Raw genomic sequence first — 17,322 nt, 5'->3', positions numbered from 1 at the left:
AACCCACTAATCACATAAGTCACTCTGGGCAGAGTTGAGTGAGGGAAAGAGAGAGGCCAGGAGTGTTCCTCTCACTGATCTTCCCCAGCTGAAAGGAAAAATGAGGAAGGGAAAAGAAATGTCTCTATCCTAACCATTTCTCCTGGTTCTTCGTTTATAATTTATTTCCTCATTTTCATGCTATATCTGGTGTTAAAATTGTTTAAGGTATTTGACCAGTATGAAGATAAATTGTTATAACCAGCACTAGCTGAGCTGCCATCATTTCGAGCTTCTGTTCTCTGTGTCTCGTCACATTTGAAAATGGACCCAGGAAGATTGGGAAAGTTACACAGGAGCACACAGTGAAGAAAGCGTGATCCTTACACATCGTATTTACAGAGCACAAATGAAGGGCTGATTCGGCTCTCTGTTGGTTAATAACCAAACTGAGTGGTTTGAGAATCAAGTAATATTAACAAGTAAGTGATTTATGATCAAAAGCAATTGTCATTTGGGGAACATTATTTCCAAGAGAGTGTTAAAGGCAGAGGAGACATTAGGAAAGGGAAAAGAGACATGATTCAGAGGAAGCCTCTTGCATACAGCTACAAGGCCATCAGTAGACATATTAGAATCACGGGGGCTCAAGTGAGATGGAACAGGTCTCCCTCTGCAAAGTTTATTAGGCTGCAGCGTGTCAACAAGTGCCACAGGCCGATTATAACGCCACGGAATACAAATTGAGAGATCACTGGATTCCAATTTTCTCTTGTAGCTCTCCTAAATGAATATGCAGAGCATACCTTTCCATAACCAATCATGTGTCTCGCTTCTAATACAGAAAATATGCTTCAGATGCATGAAATACAACTAACTGGAAATATGGAGGAAGAAACAGCACCCATGACTCTCTGAGTGGAATAACTGGGGGAGTCCTAGGGTCCTTTTAAAGACAGCAGAAAAATAAGGGCACAACATCCTTCCATTCATCCATCCACCCACCCATTTATCTAGTCTACACACGTGTTACGTGTACCCACAGTTTGCCAGGTGCTGTGTACAAAGAAGAAGACATAGATCTGTCTTCTTCAAGCAGACAAAAGGAAAACTGTAAGTCAGGGTTATTAGTGTGATTTGTGACAAATTAGAAGTAACCAAGCAGTGGGTATTGTGGGAGCAGAGAAAATGAGAATCTCAGTTTATGGGAGGAGTGCAGTATGTTTTCTGGAATAAGAAGTGGTAATTTCTCTGAGTCCTGAAATCAAGGAGGAGTTAATTAGGGAGCAAGGGGGTTGGGAAGGAGGGCACTCACTCGGGGCAGAGGGAACAGCATGAGGCCAAGGTGGGCCTGGGGCCTCAGGTAGCAGATACTATGGGCAACACTGGTCGGGAAGGGCCTGAAGTGAGGATCTAAGTCTTCTCTACTCCAGGAGAGGAGAGTGATTCCAGAAAGGAACTTCATGTACCTTCACTTTGCTGGTTGTGATTTGGGTGGGTCAGGATATGGTGTCTGGAGCCTAAGGGACATTCTACCAGCACAGAATCTCATGAGGAATCTTTGAATAGGTTTTATGAGAAAGATGAGGCCTGATGACTTTTCCCTTGGTGGTAGGCTTGATTACTTTGGGGCTGTTTTCTTTGAGTTATGGGTAGCCTCTGGGGTGCCACCCATGCCCATCCAAAGGTGGAGTTGGGACCCCCTCTGTTCTCCTCACGCTCTCACTGCACTTACTGTGTTATTGCTGTCACTGACACTTAGAAACAGCTTCCGCCTCCGTTTCTTGAAGGTCAGCGGGCAATGTGTTTATTCAGTACCTTTGCATCCTTAGCACTTGACAGAGCCTGTCACATATTAGCTCTCCATAAAGGTTCTCTAAAAGAATGAACCTATGAGAATATGATTTGGCTCTTCTGATGAGTTTTAAGGAAACCTGTTATACATGAGATTTCCTAGGAAAAACCCTGTCAATTGGGCAAGCTTCATACCAGTCACCCATCCAGCAAAGCAGAGGCGATGTTCTCTCGAGGGTGACTGGCGGGCTTCCAGGCCTGCTGTGGGCTCCTAGGAAAGAGCAGACTTTTCACTGGTGGACACCAAGCTTGTTCCGCTGGGTGGGAGCTCTGTAAGTGGAGAGCAGAGCACACAGTGGAAAGAGAAGGCGGCAAACTCGATATTGCCTGCTTCTCAGTTTTGCTTCCAGCCTTCCAAGGTTGCCCCCCACCTCCACTCACTGGGGCAGGGAAAGCCAGCCCCATGCCTCACCAGCCTGGTTTTACTTTGTTCGTTAAATCGTGAGCCCAGTGATCACTCACGGCTGACATATCCGATTAGGAGCCACACAAGTAATTTTCCCCAAGCTGCCCCTTGGCACCTTCTGCTGTATCGTATCAGAGTGTGACGAGTCAGTTATGGAGAACGATGATCACACTCTGTATTGCTCACCTCCTATTGCAGGCAGTGATTATTGGTGATCTAGGTCCACCAGAAGTATCCAGATATAAAGGAGGAGCATGCTATACTCAATCCAGTGTTCCTCTTTGAAGCTGCATCTCAAGTCAAACCGAGATCCTCTATTTTGAAGAGCTATTGGATAAGGCACTGAAGACAACTAAAAGAAAAGCAGGACTCGGGATAAGAAAAATCCCTACAACCAGCTTTTTAGCTGATAAGATACTTCAGCTCTTTTCTGATGAACAGAATAATAACTTCCTTACCCCCAAACTTTTAGTTATTACTTTAGCTGATGGTTTATGTCTCACAAGAGTATCTGAGAGCCGATGGAATTGTGTTGAGTCCAGGAGAAATAAGTACTATAGGATTTTTTTAATGACACACTGAATTTAAAGATAATCCCAGTCCTCAGGTTTAATGATGCACACATGTCCCTGAGTTACCACACTCCTTTGATATTGAGTGCAATATAGCACTTTGATACCGCCTCGTGCTCCCTTTACAGTCATTGTGTGAGGTGAAATGAATGTTATCTAAGTTTTGCAGATGAAAAACAACTGAGAGTCAAAAATAGTAGATGCCGGGCTTCCCTGGTGGCGCAGTGGTTGGGAGTCCGCCTGCCGATGCGGGGGACACGGGTTCGTGCCCCGGTCTGGGAAGATCCCACATGCTGCGGAGCGGCTGGGCCCGTGAGCCATGGCCACTGAGCCTGCGCGTCCGGAGCCTGTGCTCTGCAGCGGGAGAGGCCACAATAGTGAGAGGCCCGCATACCACCAAAACAAACCCAAAAATAGTAGGTGCCACAGTAAGGGAAAATACTACTACTCTTCGATTATGAAAGTCAGAGTTTTCATCTAAGTTTTGATATAAAATAGTTCTCTGGGTATGAGCTGATCACTCCTTCTCAGGGCCACAGAGCTCTCTCCCTGGAAAATGAGAAGCCAAAACTCTAAAGTCACCAAAGTCCGTCAAAGAAATAAGGACTAGAGAATTCTATATCATAAGGTTAATTAGCAGAAGACCCCAGGTTGCTCTCCATAATTGCCTTCTAATTTACTTTTCCTCAGAACATTGCTTTTCTAGTAGCAATGACATCATTCATTCATTCAAAAAGCACTCACTGGATGAGCCCTATAGGCCCCCTCTTGGATACAGAGTTGAATGAGATTTTGCTCTGAGCATCTCCCCTTAGAGAAATCAGTTTACTGTGTGATTGTGTGGGTTTGGGGTTTACAAAACAGGCTTTTCAATGTCATATAGGAACCCCTATAGTTTTTTATAAAAGAAGGAGAACTCATGTTCCAAACTGTAAGGAAAACAGAAAACAAACAATAAAACCTCTCATTTCTTGGAAAGATGAAACTATAAGATCCAGATACTTTTCATATTTATTTATTTATTTATTTTTATTGAAGTATAGTTGATTTACAATGTCATGTTAGGTTCACGTGTACAGCACAGTGATTCAGTTATATAACTATATATACATATATATATATATATATATTCTTTTTCAGGTTCTTTTCTCTTATAGGTTATTACAAAATATTGAGCATAGTTCCCTGTGCTATACAGTAGGACCTTGTTGGTTATCTATTTTATATATAGGAGTGTGTATGTGTTAATCCCAAACTCCTAATTTATCCCTCCCCTGCTTCCCCTTTGGTAACCATAGAAATTTATGGTTTTTTAATTGTGACCTAAAAGTCCCTGTAGAATGTTCTGCATTCTCTCAAAGGAGACAAGTAAACTAAGAAATTTGCTCATATTTATCAGTGCGAAGTGGATGCATTAAAATGCTAAAGTATTTTTATTCCGTGTTTTGTTCAGGGTTAGCTAATTGCTATAAAAATCCTAAAAACTGAGTAGGCTTATACAACAAAATTTAATTTCTCAGTCATGCTGAGTCCAGTTCTGGTTTTCCCGTTGAGCAGTTCTCCTGAGAAAGGCCTCCTTCAAGTAGTAACTCAAGGATCCGGGGCTTCCGTCCTATGGCTCCATCCTCCTGTGGCTTCAAGATTTCCCTGTCATCATTGGGAAAATCATCTTACTCCCAGTGCTTAGTTACCTCAGCTGTGAACCAAACAGAACTTTCCTTCATATTCCTCTGTCAAGAATTAGTCATACGGCCCCTGCTTGCTGAAAGGGGAGCCCAGAAATGTTCTGGCTAGGCAGCCACTTTCTAACATATATTTTAGTTATTCAGCCATGTTTCTCCAGTAAATACATAGCTCCCGTCTCAAGTTCCCCAAGTGCCCCACCACTACCTGGTCCACTGGGAGCCCCTGAACAGTCCAGCAACTAAAGGGTTAATACCCAAAAGGAGCTGGCCTCCAGAATACTCTTCCACTGCTCTCCCTGCCATCTCTTCTGATTGGTGGTGCTCATTCTGTACTGATGAGATATTTTGCAGATCACACCTGCAATTCAGGTATCTTTCCAAGCTCCATTTTCCGAACTCTCTGGCTCTAACTTGCTTGTTGTGGTCACTGACCTCCAATTCCAGATTTCATCCTCCCTTTGGGAGCTCCTTTGGACTTGATGACTGGTACCTTCCCAGAATTCTCCATCTTCCCTTCCACCCTGACTTAACAGCCATAGTCCATCCCCACCTTATTCATGCCATTCCCCTCCTGAGTGTCCTAACCACCTAAGTAGGGAGTCTGACATTCCAAGGCACACAGAGTCTTCATAATTCCCTGGGCTTTCTGGACTCATCACTGTCACTCTCCCCCACGCCTGACACAGGCTCCTGGCCTCTCCTTCCTTACTGTCTCTCTCTTAGCCTCCCTTCAACGAAGAGGTATTTCCATCCCCTCCTCATCAGGATCTGCCTGGCCAGTGTTACTTTTTCAGGGAACTCGGAACCCTATTAGCCAAAGTAATGAACACATCTCTGCTAAAATGTCTTAATGGTCTGCCCATCTTAGACAGTACATTTGTCTGACAGCTGGAGACAGGTGAAGATAAAACCTTAGCTCAAAAAGCAGCACACTCTTGTTCTTTCAAGCACTACAATGGCATCAAACTACACTCTTCTTCCCCTGTCTCTGACAGGCCCTGATTTCTTTCCTGCCTTCCCGATTCCCTGCCTTTCTGTTTATAATTTACAATTTATATGCAAAGAATTTTCAGCATCTGACCATTACAAACTGAAAAAAATTGTGTAATCTCATTCTTGGAACCCTAATTACATGCATTTAAAACCTCAACTCATGTAGCCAGCGACATTTTAAATGAACAGGTATAAAGTAGTGGCTTTGCACTGGTTCACATTTTCTTAAATGTGACACGAGGATTTCTAACTCTGATCTCCATTCAAATTTAAGGTGCAAGATTCATCTTGTACTAGTGATTTAGAAAAAGGACGATTCTTGCTAAATTCTTAGTAATATCAGGTAAGAGAGCAAAGATCAGAGTCTAGGAAGAAAGAGAGGAAGCAAAACAGGGAAATATGGTGGGAGTACAAGAGAGAGGGTGTGGAGGAGGGAAGGCTGGTACAGTTCGACAGCAGAGGAGCAAACAGTAAAAGTTAAGAAAACCAAATGTAAAACTCTGGGTTTTGAATGAAGAATGAGGAATAATAAAGAATGGATTTAGCAAGAAATATAGTAACTCCAGTTGAGTCAGAAGAAACCCTGGGAGTTTTAGATACATGTGATAATTGGCATATGTGTGCTAAACAGGATCAACTCTGCATTCACATATAATGAAATCTTTCATACCTCAGTTTAATCAGCTTCCATAATTATGGTTATAAATTATAACTAGAGATGCTACTGCTGGAAGAAGAAATATGGCCATATTTGTTAAGCTGCCATTTATTATCATCTGTGAATTTCTTGTAGCTGTGTTTTCGTAGATGGTTTGAGGACCGGCATTAACGACTGTGATTCCCCTATGAATTATTGAGAATGGCTAGGAAATCCTTGGCACCCACTTTGAAAATCACTTCCACATTATTCTTGTACCTTCCATTCTGGAAAAGACTAATCTCCAAGATGAAGAAAAAAAGGAAAACTCAGAACTGAAATAGAGAACAGCTTTGAATGTTTGGATTAAGCAGGATTACTCATGATCCAGAGGGATCACTGTTTTGGAGCCTAAATTAAATTGGGCATTTGGTTCCACAGGAGCTGGGTAATGTCTTTACTTTGTAGTTTGATCAAATTCAGTCTATAATATGTCACTGATATGGGGATGTTAAACTTAGGCAAATCAGACCTTCCTTAAAACCAGATTGTTTCCTAAAAACCAGATTGTCACCGTGTAATCTGCTGGATCAGCCACAGTAGCAGTGACCGCAAAGCTCTGATATAAACTATGTCACATCATAGAGTTTTGAGATGCAAATGTTGGTCTTTACTAGCTCTGGTCTCGTACCATTGACCACTTTCTTAATTATGACTGACACTGACTGTTTTTCTAGATTCCTGTTTATTTTGCATGTTTTCTGTCACCATTCAATAAGTCAGTAAATGAGGCTGTCAGTAATTCTTTAGATCAGTTATCTTCAAAGTGACAGGGGTGATGGGAGATGGTAGAGGTAGCATTCACTCCAGAGGGGGTACAAGATAATACATTAGCAGTAAATATTAGAAAATGTGTTTCCATATACATAATACATTGGTACAATACTACAGTGTATACTATGTTATACATGTTATACATGTTATTATATGTGTTTGTATGTGTGTAAAAACAAAACTATACACAATGAAGAATTTTTATTTTAATCCCAGGGCATTTAATTAATTATTCATGCACTCCATAAACAATTTTTAGTCTGTATCTTGTGCCCTGCACTATGCTAGGGACTGAGGATACAATTGTAAACAAAATAAATACAAGTCCTCATTCAAAGCTTACAGTCTACTTGGAATAGTAATTCTCAGGGTGATGAATATAAGCTTATAACAGAGGAGCTTGGCTTAGTCTAGGGGTGGGAGTTATCAAGAAAGCCTCCTGACTTCTTATTCTTTTATAGTTTTCCTTGGAAATTGGAATATATTTTATAATATCCTCTCATGAATTGTTCCATAAAGTATAGTATCCACCATCAGTTTATATTCCCTAAAAAATGGGAAAGTGAATTTTTTTGTCATAAAACTTAATTTTATATGTTTTCTTTTCTCCATCACCTACTGTAGAAGTGAAATTGTTATTATATCAGCTGCTGAGCTGGAAGAAGTATCATATCTAAGGTTAAGCATGGCCCAGAGGTACAGTCATTCCACTGGGAAATAACAGGAGAGATGCAGTTAATGATACATTGTGACTTGCATTTCCAAACCTCTGGTACTGGTATGTGCACACAGGCGTACACACCCCTGCAGAGCTATATATGGAATAGTTAGGGGATTTTTTCCTTGATAAAGAAGAAAAACAAAGAGAAAAGATGAGACAAGTTTGCTGAAATTTATATGAACTTTTGAGTATTAAACATCTAAGTTTGATTAAAAAATAATTAGGGCTTCCCTGGTGGCACAGTGGTTGAGAGTCCACCTGCTGATGCAGGGGACATGGGTTCGTGCCCCGATCTGGGAAGATCCCACATACCGCGGAGCGGCTGGGCCCGTAAACCATGGCCACTGAGCCTATGCGTCCAGAGCCTGTGCTCCGCAACGGGAGAGGCCACAGCAGTGAAAGGCCCGCATACCTCAAAAAAAAAAAAAAAAAAATTAAAATTTTAAATGAAAACAACTTTTAATAAAATACACGTCCTTCAAAAATCAGGTAACATTTTAGTTTAAAATTCTAATCGGTCCGACGGTGAGGCTGGGGACGGGAGCTGAGCATGGAGGCCTTATGATGGGGCACCCTGGCATGCAGTATGCCCCAGTGGGAATGCATCCTGTGGGTCAGAGAGCGAATAGGCCTCCTGTACCTCATGGAATGATGCCCCAAATGATGCACCCAATGGGAGGACCACCAATGGGACCAATGCCTGGAATGATGTCTTCAGTAATGCTTGGAGTGATGATGTCTCATATGCGTCAGGCTTCCATGCAGCCTGCCTTTACTGCCAGGATTAAATAACATGGATGTAGCAGCAGGTACAACACCCGGTACAAAATCAACGTGGACTGAACATAAATCACCTGATGGAAGGACCTACTACTGCAATACTGAAACAAAACAATCTATTGGGGAGAAACCAGATGATCTTAAAAGTCCTGCTGAGCAACTTTCATCTAAATGCCCTGGAAGCAGTACAAATCTGACTCTGGAAAGCCTTCCTATCACAATTCTCAAACAAAAGAATCCCACTGGGCCAAACCTAAAGAACTTGAAGATCTTGAAGGATCCGAGAATACCATTGTTGCTGAAGTCTTATTACAAAATCAAGCCTGCCCACAATGATCAAAGCTGAAGAAAGCAGTAAACAAGAAGAGTGCGCCATAACATCAACAGCCCCAGTTCTTACAACAGAAATTCCAACCACAGTGAGCACCATGGCTGCTGCCGCTGCAGCCAATGCCACTGCTTCCACCTCTGCCTCCAGTACTGTCGGTGGAACTGTTCCAGCTGTTCCTGAGCCTGAGGTTACTTCGATTGTTGCTACTGTTGTAGATAATGAAAATACAGTCACAGTGTTGACTGAAGAACAAGCACAACTTGCTAGTACCCCTGCTGTTCAGGATCAAAGTGCTGAAGTGTCTAGTAATACGGGAGAAGAAACATCTAAGCAGGAAATTGTAGCTGATTTTACTCTGAAAAAGGAGGAGGAAGAAAGCCAACTGGCAAAAAAACACATATACTTGGAATACAAAGGAGGAGGCAAAGCAAGCATTTAAAGAATTATTGAAAGAAAAGCGGGTACCATCTAATGCTTCATGGGAGCAAACTACGAAAATGATCGTTAATGATCCACGATACAGTGCTTTAGCAAAGTTGAGTGAGAAAAAAGCAGGCCTTTGATGCTTATAAAGTCCAGACAGAGAAAGAAGAAAGAGAAGAAGCAAGCTCCTAATACAAAGAGGCTGGTTAATCCTTTCAGCGTTTTCTTGAAAATCATGAGAAAATGACTTCCACAGCTAGATACAAAAAAGCAGAGCAAACGTTTGGAGAGATGGAAGTCTGGGATGCAATATCAGAACGTGATCATCTAGAAATCTCTGAAGATGTTTTATTCTTTCTTTCAAAAAAAGAAAAGGAGCAAGCAAAGCAGTTGCAAAAGAGAAATTGGGAAGCCTTCAAAAACATACTTGACAACGTGGCTAACGTGACATACTCTACTCCTTGGTCTGAAGCCCAGCAGTATCTGATGGATAATCCAACTTTTGCAGAAGATAAAGAATTACAGAACATAGATAAAGAAGATGAGTTAATTTGCTTTGAAGAACACATTCGGGCTTTAGAAAAGGAAGAAGAAGAAGAAAAATAGAAGAGTTTGCTTCGGGAAAGGAGACGACAGCGTAAAAACAGAGAATCTTTTCAGATATTTTTAGATGAATTGCATGAACATGGACAACTGCATGCTATGTCATCTTGGATGGAATTGTATCCAATAATTAGTTCTGACATTAGATTCACTAATATGCTTGGTCAGCCAGGATCAACTGCACTTGACCTTTTCAAGTTTTATGTTGAGGATCTTAAAGCATGTTATCATGATGAGAAGAAGACAATAAAAGACATTCTAAAGAATAAACGATTTGTAGTTGAAGTAAATACTACTTTTGAAGACTTTGTGGCAATAATCAGTTTGACTAAAAGATCAACCACATTAGATGCAGGAAGTATTAAGCTGGCTTTCAATAGTTTACTAGAAAAGGCAGAAGCCCGTGAACATGAAAGAGAAAAAGAGGAGGCTTGGAAGATGAAACGAAAAGAATCTGCATTTAAGAGTATGTTGAAATAAGCCACTCCTCCACTGGAATTGGTTGCTCTCTGGGAAGATCATGAATGTCAACATCATCATTCAAAGAATAAGTAACATTCTAAGAAATCTGAAAAACATCACAGGAAACACTCCCGCTCTCGATCAGGGTCGGATTCACATGATGACGACAGCCATTCAAAGAAAAAAAGACAGCAATCAGAGTCTCGTTCTGCTTCAGAACATTCTTCTAGTGCTGAATCTGAGAGAAGTTATAAGAAATCAAAAAAACATGAGAAGAAAAGCGAGAAGAGAAGACATAAATCTGACTCTCCAGAGTCAGATGCTGAACAGGAGAAGGATAAGAAAGAAAAAGACTGGAAAAGCAAAAAAGACAGAACTAGACAAAGATCAGAATCAAAACACAAATCACCTAAGAAAAAGACTGCAAAGGATTCTGGTAATTGGGATACTTCTGGCAGTGAACTGAGTGGAGGGGAATTGGAAGAGCACAGAAGCACCCTTCTGGAGCAACTGGATGATGATCAATAAATTATACCAAATACGTTTACAGTATGATGTAAAGTCTAATTCAGACCAGGGATTCTATTTTAAGTCAATTGAAATAACACTGGGTTTTAATTATATCACAGAAATAAAAGTACATTTACGTATTGTTATTGTGGACTTTATAAAAGCAAAGGAAATTAAAAATAACTTTTGATTCTGTATCCAGAATCATATTTTCATACAGTCATAACTGTCTGTGACCCTTTCATAGGGCACTGCAGAATGGATTAAAGGTGGCAATTTAAGGGGCTTCCCTGGTGGCGCAGTGGTTGAGAGTCCGCCTGCCGATGCAGGGGACATGGGTTCGTGCCCCGGTCCGGGAGGATCCCACATGCCGCAGAGTGGCTGGGCCCGTGAGCCATGGCCGCTGAGCCTGCGCGTCCAGAGCCTGTGCTCTGCAGCGGGAGAGGCCACAGCAGTGAGAGGCCCGCGTACCACAAAAAAAAAAAAAATAGAAAGGTGGCAATTTACTGATAACTGCAGGTGTCTCTACTTTGTTCTAAAGTGTAAATCATGAGCTGATTTGATTTACTTTATACAAGTTGGATTTTGAAGATATTATGAAAGGTTTTTGATATCTAGTAGTACAAAAAAAGCACCAGCAATGGATAAAACTGCTTTTTTGTGCACTATCCAGCTGGTTAAAGCCAATATGATCTTTAACGGTGAACTCAGAAATAGGTGTTCTTAATGGAAACCTGGTAGACCCTTAACTATAGTGGTGCTATTGAGCACTACTATAATAAAGCCACAATTATTTTCTATGTCTTCTTCTTGGATTGATCCTTTGATCATTATGTAGTGTCCTTCTTTGTCTCTTGTAATAGTCTTTGTTTTAAAGTCTATTTTGTCTGATATGAGAATTGCTACTCCAGCTTTCTTTTGATTTCCATTTGCATGGAATATCTTTTTCCATCCCCTCACTTTCAGTCTGTATGTGTCCCTAGGTCTGAAGTGGGTCTCTTGTAGACAGCATATATACGTGTCTTGTTTTTGTATCCATTCAGCCAGTCTGTGTCTTTTGGTGGGAGCATTTAATCCATTCACATTTAAGGTAATTATCGATATGTATGTTCCTATTACCATTTTCTTAATTGCTTTGGGTTTGTTATTGTAGGTCTTTTCCTTCTCTTATGTTTCCTGCCTAGAGAAGTTCCTTTAGCATTTGTTGTAAAGCTGGTTTGGTGCTGCTGAATTCTCTTAGCTTTTGCTAGTCTGTAAAGGTTTTAATTTCTCTGTCAAATCTGAATGAGATCCTTGCTGGGTAGAGTAATCTTGGTTGTAGGTTTTTCCCTTTCATCACTTTAAATATATCCTGCCACTCCCTTCTGGCTTGCAGAGTTTCTGCTGAAAGATTAGCTGTTAACTTTACGGGGATTCCCTTGTATGTTATTTGTTGTTTTTCCCTTGCTGCTTTTAATATGTTTTCTTTGTATTTAATTTTTGATAGTTTGATTAATATGTGTCTTCACGTATTTCTCTAAATGCATTTAAAAAAGGCTATTGTGAGGGCATTATTTTGAGGTGATGTTTAAAAAGTTAACGTCAAATTAAATTGTAAATTAGCTTAAATATATTGCCTTAAGGACCTAATAAAGAATGTGCCACCAAACCTTAAGTGATGGTTGCAATATCCTTGTCTAAAACAAATCAATGTTGACTTCAACGATTTTTTTTTCTTTTTTTGCGGTACACGGGCCTCTCACTGTTGTGGCCTCTCCCATTGCGGAGCACAGGCTCCGGACGCGCAGGCTCAGCGGCCATGGCTCACGGGCCCAGCCGCTCTGCAGCATGTGGGATCCTCCCGGACCAGGGCACGAACCCGTGTCTCCTGCATTGGCAGGCGGACTCTCAACCACTGCGCCACCAGGGAAGCCCCTTAAACGATTTTTTTAACAGTTGTCTTTTTTCTTTTTTTTTTTCTTTTACAATCTGATCTTTCTCTTGCTTTTTTTCATTGAGGAAGTCTTACCTTCCCTACTCACTGAGAAGTACTGACTTCGTGGTACACATTCTAAAGCATTTCTGATTTGAATATTTTTGTACATTTTTATCAATTATTAAATCTCTTCTAGTGAAAAAAAATGCTCTAATAAAAGGGTTATTAAGCATTGTCCTATGCCTAAAATATGGTTCCTTATATTTCTTTATATCAGTCAAAAACAGATAAATTGAGTCATAAATATCTTAAATGATTATTTTATTTGCATGGTAAACCAGAGGATGAATTGAGAATGAAATATAATAAATGATGAATAAATAATTAACTCTTTTTGAACACCAATTCTCATAGTTTCTCTCTTACGTGTATGTGAATTATATCCTCTTTTAAAAAATATGGAGTAGACCAAATGGAAAATAGCTAGTGCGAAGCAGCCACACAGCACAGGAGATCAGCTCGGTGCTTTGCAACCACCTAAAGGGGTGGGATAGGGAGGGTGGGAGGGAGACGCAAGAGGGAGGAGATATGGGGTATATGTATATGTATAGCTGTTTCACTTTGTCGTAAAGCAGAAAATAACACACCACTGTAAAGCAATTATACTCCAATAAAAAATGTTTAAAAAATATATGGAGTAGTAGTTTTTGTTTATTTTCCTTTTGCAGTATTCTCTTGGCTTTTTCCTGTGTTTATTATTCCATACAAATTTAATTTTGCTTAAAATAGCTTTATTATTTTTATAATTATTATAAATGTTTATTATAAACAGTTGAAACAATGCAAATATAGTCAAATAATATAAAAATTATCAAAAATCTTATCCCATGCCTATGAGAATATAATAATTATTATTTTGTAGCATATTCTTCTAGACCTTTCTTTATACATTTATAGATGTATAGAAGTAGGTAAACAGTCTTATATAAATGGCATCATGTTACAGATTACTCTTTAATCTGCCATCGTACTCATTAATATTTCATATGTATAAAACCTATTTCATATATAAAAGGATTTTAATTTTTTGTCATGTATTGCTATTTTTCCAATATCTCTTTTATTATTTAATTTTCCATAAATAATTAATATGTTTAGAAAGTACTAAACTTCTGTGTTTTCTTTTGGTAATTTTATCTTTGCTTTTTACATTTAAATCTTTGATTCATATAAAAGTTATTCTGGGAAAGGATAGAGGGATCCAGGTTTTTTTTTTCAAAGATACTAGCTTGTCCAAGTCCATTGATTCAATAATCATTTCTCCCCTATTGTTTTGGAATGCCATCTTTGCTTTTCCATTGTATATTTGACTAGATTTCTATACAAAGCTTCCATTGATCTGTTTAATCCTGTCCCAGTACATTGGTTTTAATTACTCTGGCTTTATAATACGTTTTTAAATCTGGAAGGATACTTTCTTGCTCTATACTCTTTATTGTTCGAAATTTTCCTTTATTACTCTTCCAGATGTACTTTAGAAAAATTCTGATAACTTGTAAAATAAAATACTATTGGGGTTTTATTTTGGTCACATTGAATTTATGGACTGATTTAGGGAAAATTGATGGTTTCACAATACTGAGTTCTTACAGCAAAGAAAAAACGTTGACTCTTCATTTATGCAGTTTTTACATTGCACTCTTCAGTAGTGTTACATAATATTCCCTATACAATATCTTCACACTTCTCTTCAAATTTATTCCTAGATATTTCAAGATTTTTATTGTTAGAGTGAGTTGAAACTTTACTTTTCACCTGTAAATTTCTGTTTCTTTAGAAAAGGTGTCAATTGTTATTGGTTTATAAGGGTCTTTTTTGTTTTTTCAAAACAAACAACTCTTTATTGAAGTATAGTTGATTTACAATGTTGTGTTAGTTTAAGGTGTACAGCAAAGTGATTCAGTCAGACATATATATATATATATATTCTTTTTCAGATTCTTTTACATTATAGGTTATACAAGTTACTGAATATAGTTCCCTGTTCCATGCAGCAGGTCCTTGTTTTTTATCTATTTTATAAATAGTAGTGTGTATCTGTTAATCCCAAACTCCTAATTTATCCCTTCCCTTGTCTTTCCCCTTTGGTAATCATAAGTTTGTTTTTTATGTCTGTGAGTCTATTTCTGTTTTGTAAATAAGTCCATTTGTATCATTTTTTTAGATTCCACATATAAGCGATATCATATGATATTTGTCTTTCTCTGACTTACTTCACTTAGTATCATAATCTCTTCTAAGGATCTTCTTTTTTTTTGCCGTTATTATTTAAAATTGATATGGGTGAGCTTTTATTGTAAATCTGGAAGAAAAATTGCAGATCATTACTTATGCATTATAAGTGTTTTTAATATATTTATAAAACAAGTATACACAACTAACAAAGGTATGGAAAAAATAGTTTCTCTAAAAAGTATCAATAAATTAAGTTTTAAATGTACATAAAATTATGAAACACCAAGATGAAAGAGTAATATTATATGTATTCACAATTTTACTGATATAAGGAGGAATATTGAGTTTGGGAAATATTTCCTGTTAACAAATCAACACCTCCCAAGAAGAATAATCTTCAGCAGCCTGAAGGAATGAAGGGAAAATGAAAGGCAATGATCTGGGGAGGTGGTGTGAGACTACATTGTGAAAGATGGTTAGAAGTTTGGAATCTGAAGGTAGAACAACAGGTCTGGTGAGTGGTTAAAGAGAGAATGAGAGTGAGAAAGGAAAACTGCAAGACTTCTGCTTGGGGAGCCTGGTGGGTTACTGTGTCATGGGATGAGATAAGTAGTACAGGAGATAACTGGGTCACGTTGGCTTGGTGGTTGGTGATGAGGTGGTGGTAAGACATTTACTTGGTGAGGACCGTTGGAACACTTGATAGAGAAGGGAACTGGTGACAGATTTAGACATCATTCGCCTTTAGGTGGTAGTTGAAGTCACGGAAAGATAAACTTTATCCTAATTGAAAGAAAAATTATGACAGAGTTTTGTGCATATTAAGTTCCATAGTCTTCAGTTTACACATAATCTATTTAGGGTGCCTGTTATGCATGCAATGACAGCAGCCTGAAGAACAAACAAAGCATTTTAGATGAAATGACCTGGAAATGAAACCCCAAACTATAAAAATTCATATTTTCTGATTTTCTAAGTTAATGTTTTCTGCATTTGCTTCTCCCTCTTTTTTTGCCCTGATTTCTTCTGCTTGCTCTTTTTGTTAGACGAACTGGCTTAGTCTAAGCATTTGATTTTAAAGCTTAGAGCAATTTAAGGTTTCCAAAGCATTCTTAGATCCACTGTTGGACCATAATATGTCATGTAGGCAATAAAGGATTGCTTGGAGAGTGCAATTTGCCTGAAGGAAATCGTTTTTAACAGCAGATAATAAAAGGGTTTTCATGGTCAAGGATTTATAGGTTCCTTCCGGGAAACACAGCAAGTTGGAATATATTTTAAACTGAGAAATAAGAAGAGTTTCCAAAAGAGTTTAATTTTACCCTATGAGATTCAAATCCAACTTTTCAAATCAGTTTTATGACAGAGTATATATGTCTGATTATGCTGTTCATAGTTATAATTTAACTGTTTTAAGTCATAGGAACAGTTTCTACTACAGAGAGTACTTACATAATTAATTAGAGTTACTATTCAAAATTTCAAATGAAATCTTCAGTCTTAGATGAGAAAATATTTTAGGAAATCCTCATTGTGATGAAAAACCATTAAAAGGCAAACTGCATAAAGCAAGCAATAGTGAAATCCCTTCATGTCATGTTACTTCTCTCTCTTTCTAATGTCTTTCAAAATTGCATTTGAAAAAAAATCTTTGAATTAAATGTTTTCCCACGAATGTGTAAGTTTGTTTCATAGTAATGATTGAGAAGCATTTGTTCATTTATCCTTTCATTCCACAAATACTTATTGTCTACTGTGTCCCAGGTGCTGTGCCAGGGGTGGGGATATGAAACACAAAAACCTCAGAGAGCTGATGTTCTTGTGGGTGAGACAAACAATACTAAGTAATCAAATATGTAAGTGTAGAAATATACACATTAATTTCAGGTAGTGATAAGCAAATTACACATATATGCACATACAATATGTATAATGTATAATTTATAACTATATATAATATATACAATATAAACATATACATAATTTCTTTAAAGGTAGATGTTATATGTGTAATAAACCTAGTTTGTGTAAAACCCATGGGGAAAAAAGTTGTTTTAAGCAAGGGAGAGGCCACTAGAATGAAAGTTAGTTAACTCTGTTTCAAAGTGATAGTTCCAGAATTAGTGACAGAGGGGGACACTGGGAATCACTGCACAATTAAAAATAGAAAGAAACAGAAAGCTTGGGAAGAAAAAGAACTGCTTTGTGTGTGTCTATTATGTTGCAGGTATAGTAATGGACAATTTACTTATGTCAGCTTATTTAATCCTCCCAACAAAATTCGATGAAATAGCATATCTCCATCTTAACGTAGGACAAACTAAAACCTGAGAGGCCAAGTGACTTCCCCGAGGTCTACCTAGTAAATAAGTGTGAATTTGA

The 17,322-nt window shown here is 38.5% G+C and overlaps 1 protein-coding gene and 1 pseudogene across 2 annotated transcripts in view; both read left to right on the top strand.

Annotated features, from left to right (window-relative positions):
- Positions 1–17,322, top strand: part of RAB3C (RAB3C, member RAS oncogene family) — a gene marked incomplete at both ends in the record, with an annotated part of 309,288 nt that overhangs the window by 63,279 nt on the left and 228,687 nt on the right. The gene's annotated exons all lie outside the window — the stretch shown is intronic.
- LOC309958772 (pre-mRNA-processing factor 40 homolog A-like) lies at positions 7,921–10,854 on the top strand (annotated as a pseudogene). The gene has a single exon. The product of its transcript is annotated as a pre-mRNA-processing factor 40 homolog A-like (transcript).

This window comes from Leucopleurus acutus (assembly GCF_964270905.1).
Source record: "Leucopleurus acutus genome assembly, chromosome: 3".
NCBI lineage: Eukaryota > Metazoa > Chordata > Mammalia > Artiodactyla > Delphinidae > Leucopleurus > Leucopleurus acutus.
Note: the sequence above shows the minus strand (reverse complement) of the source record. Positions and strands in the feature narration are given on the sequence as shown.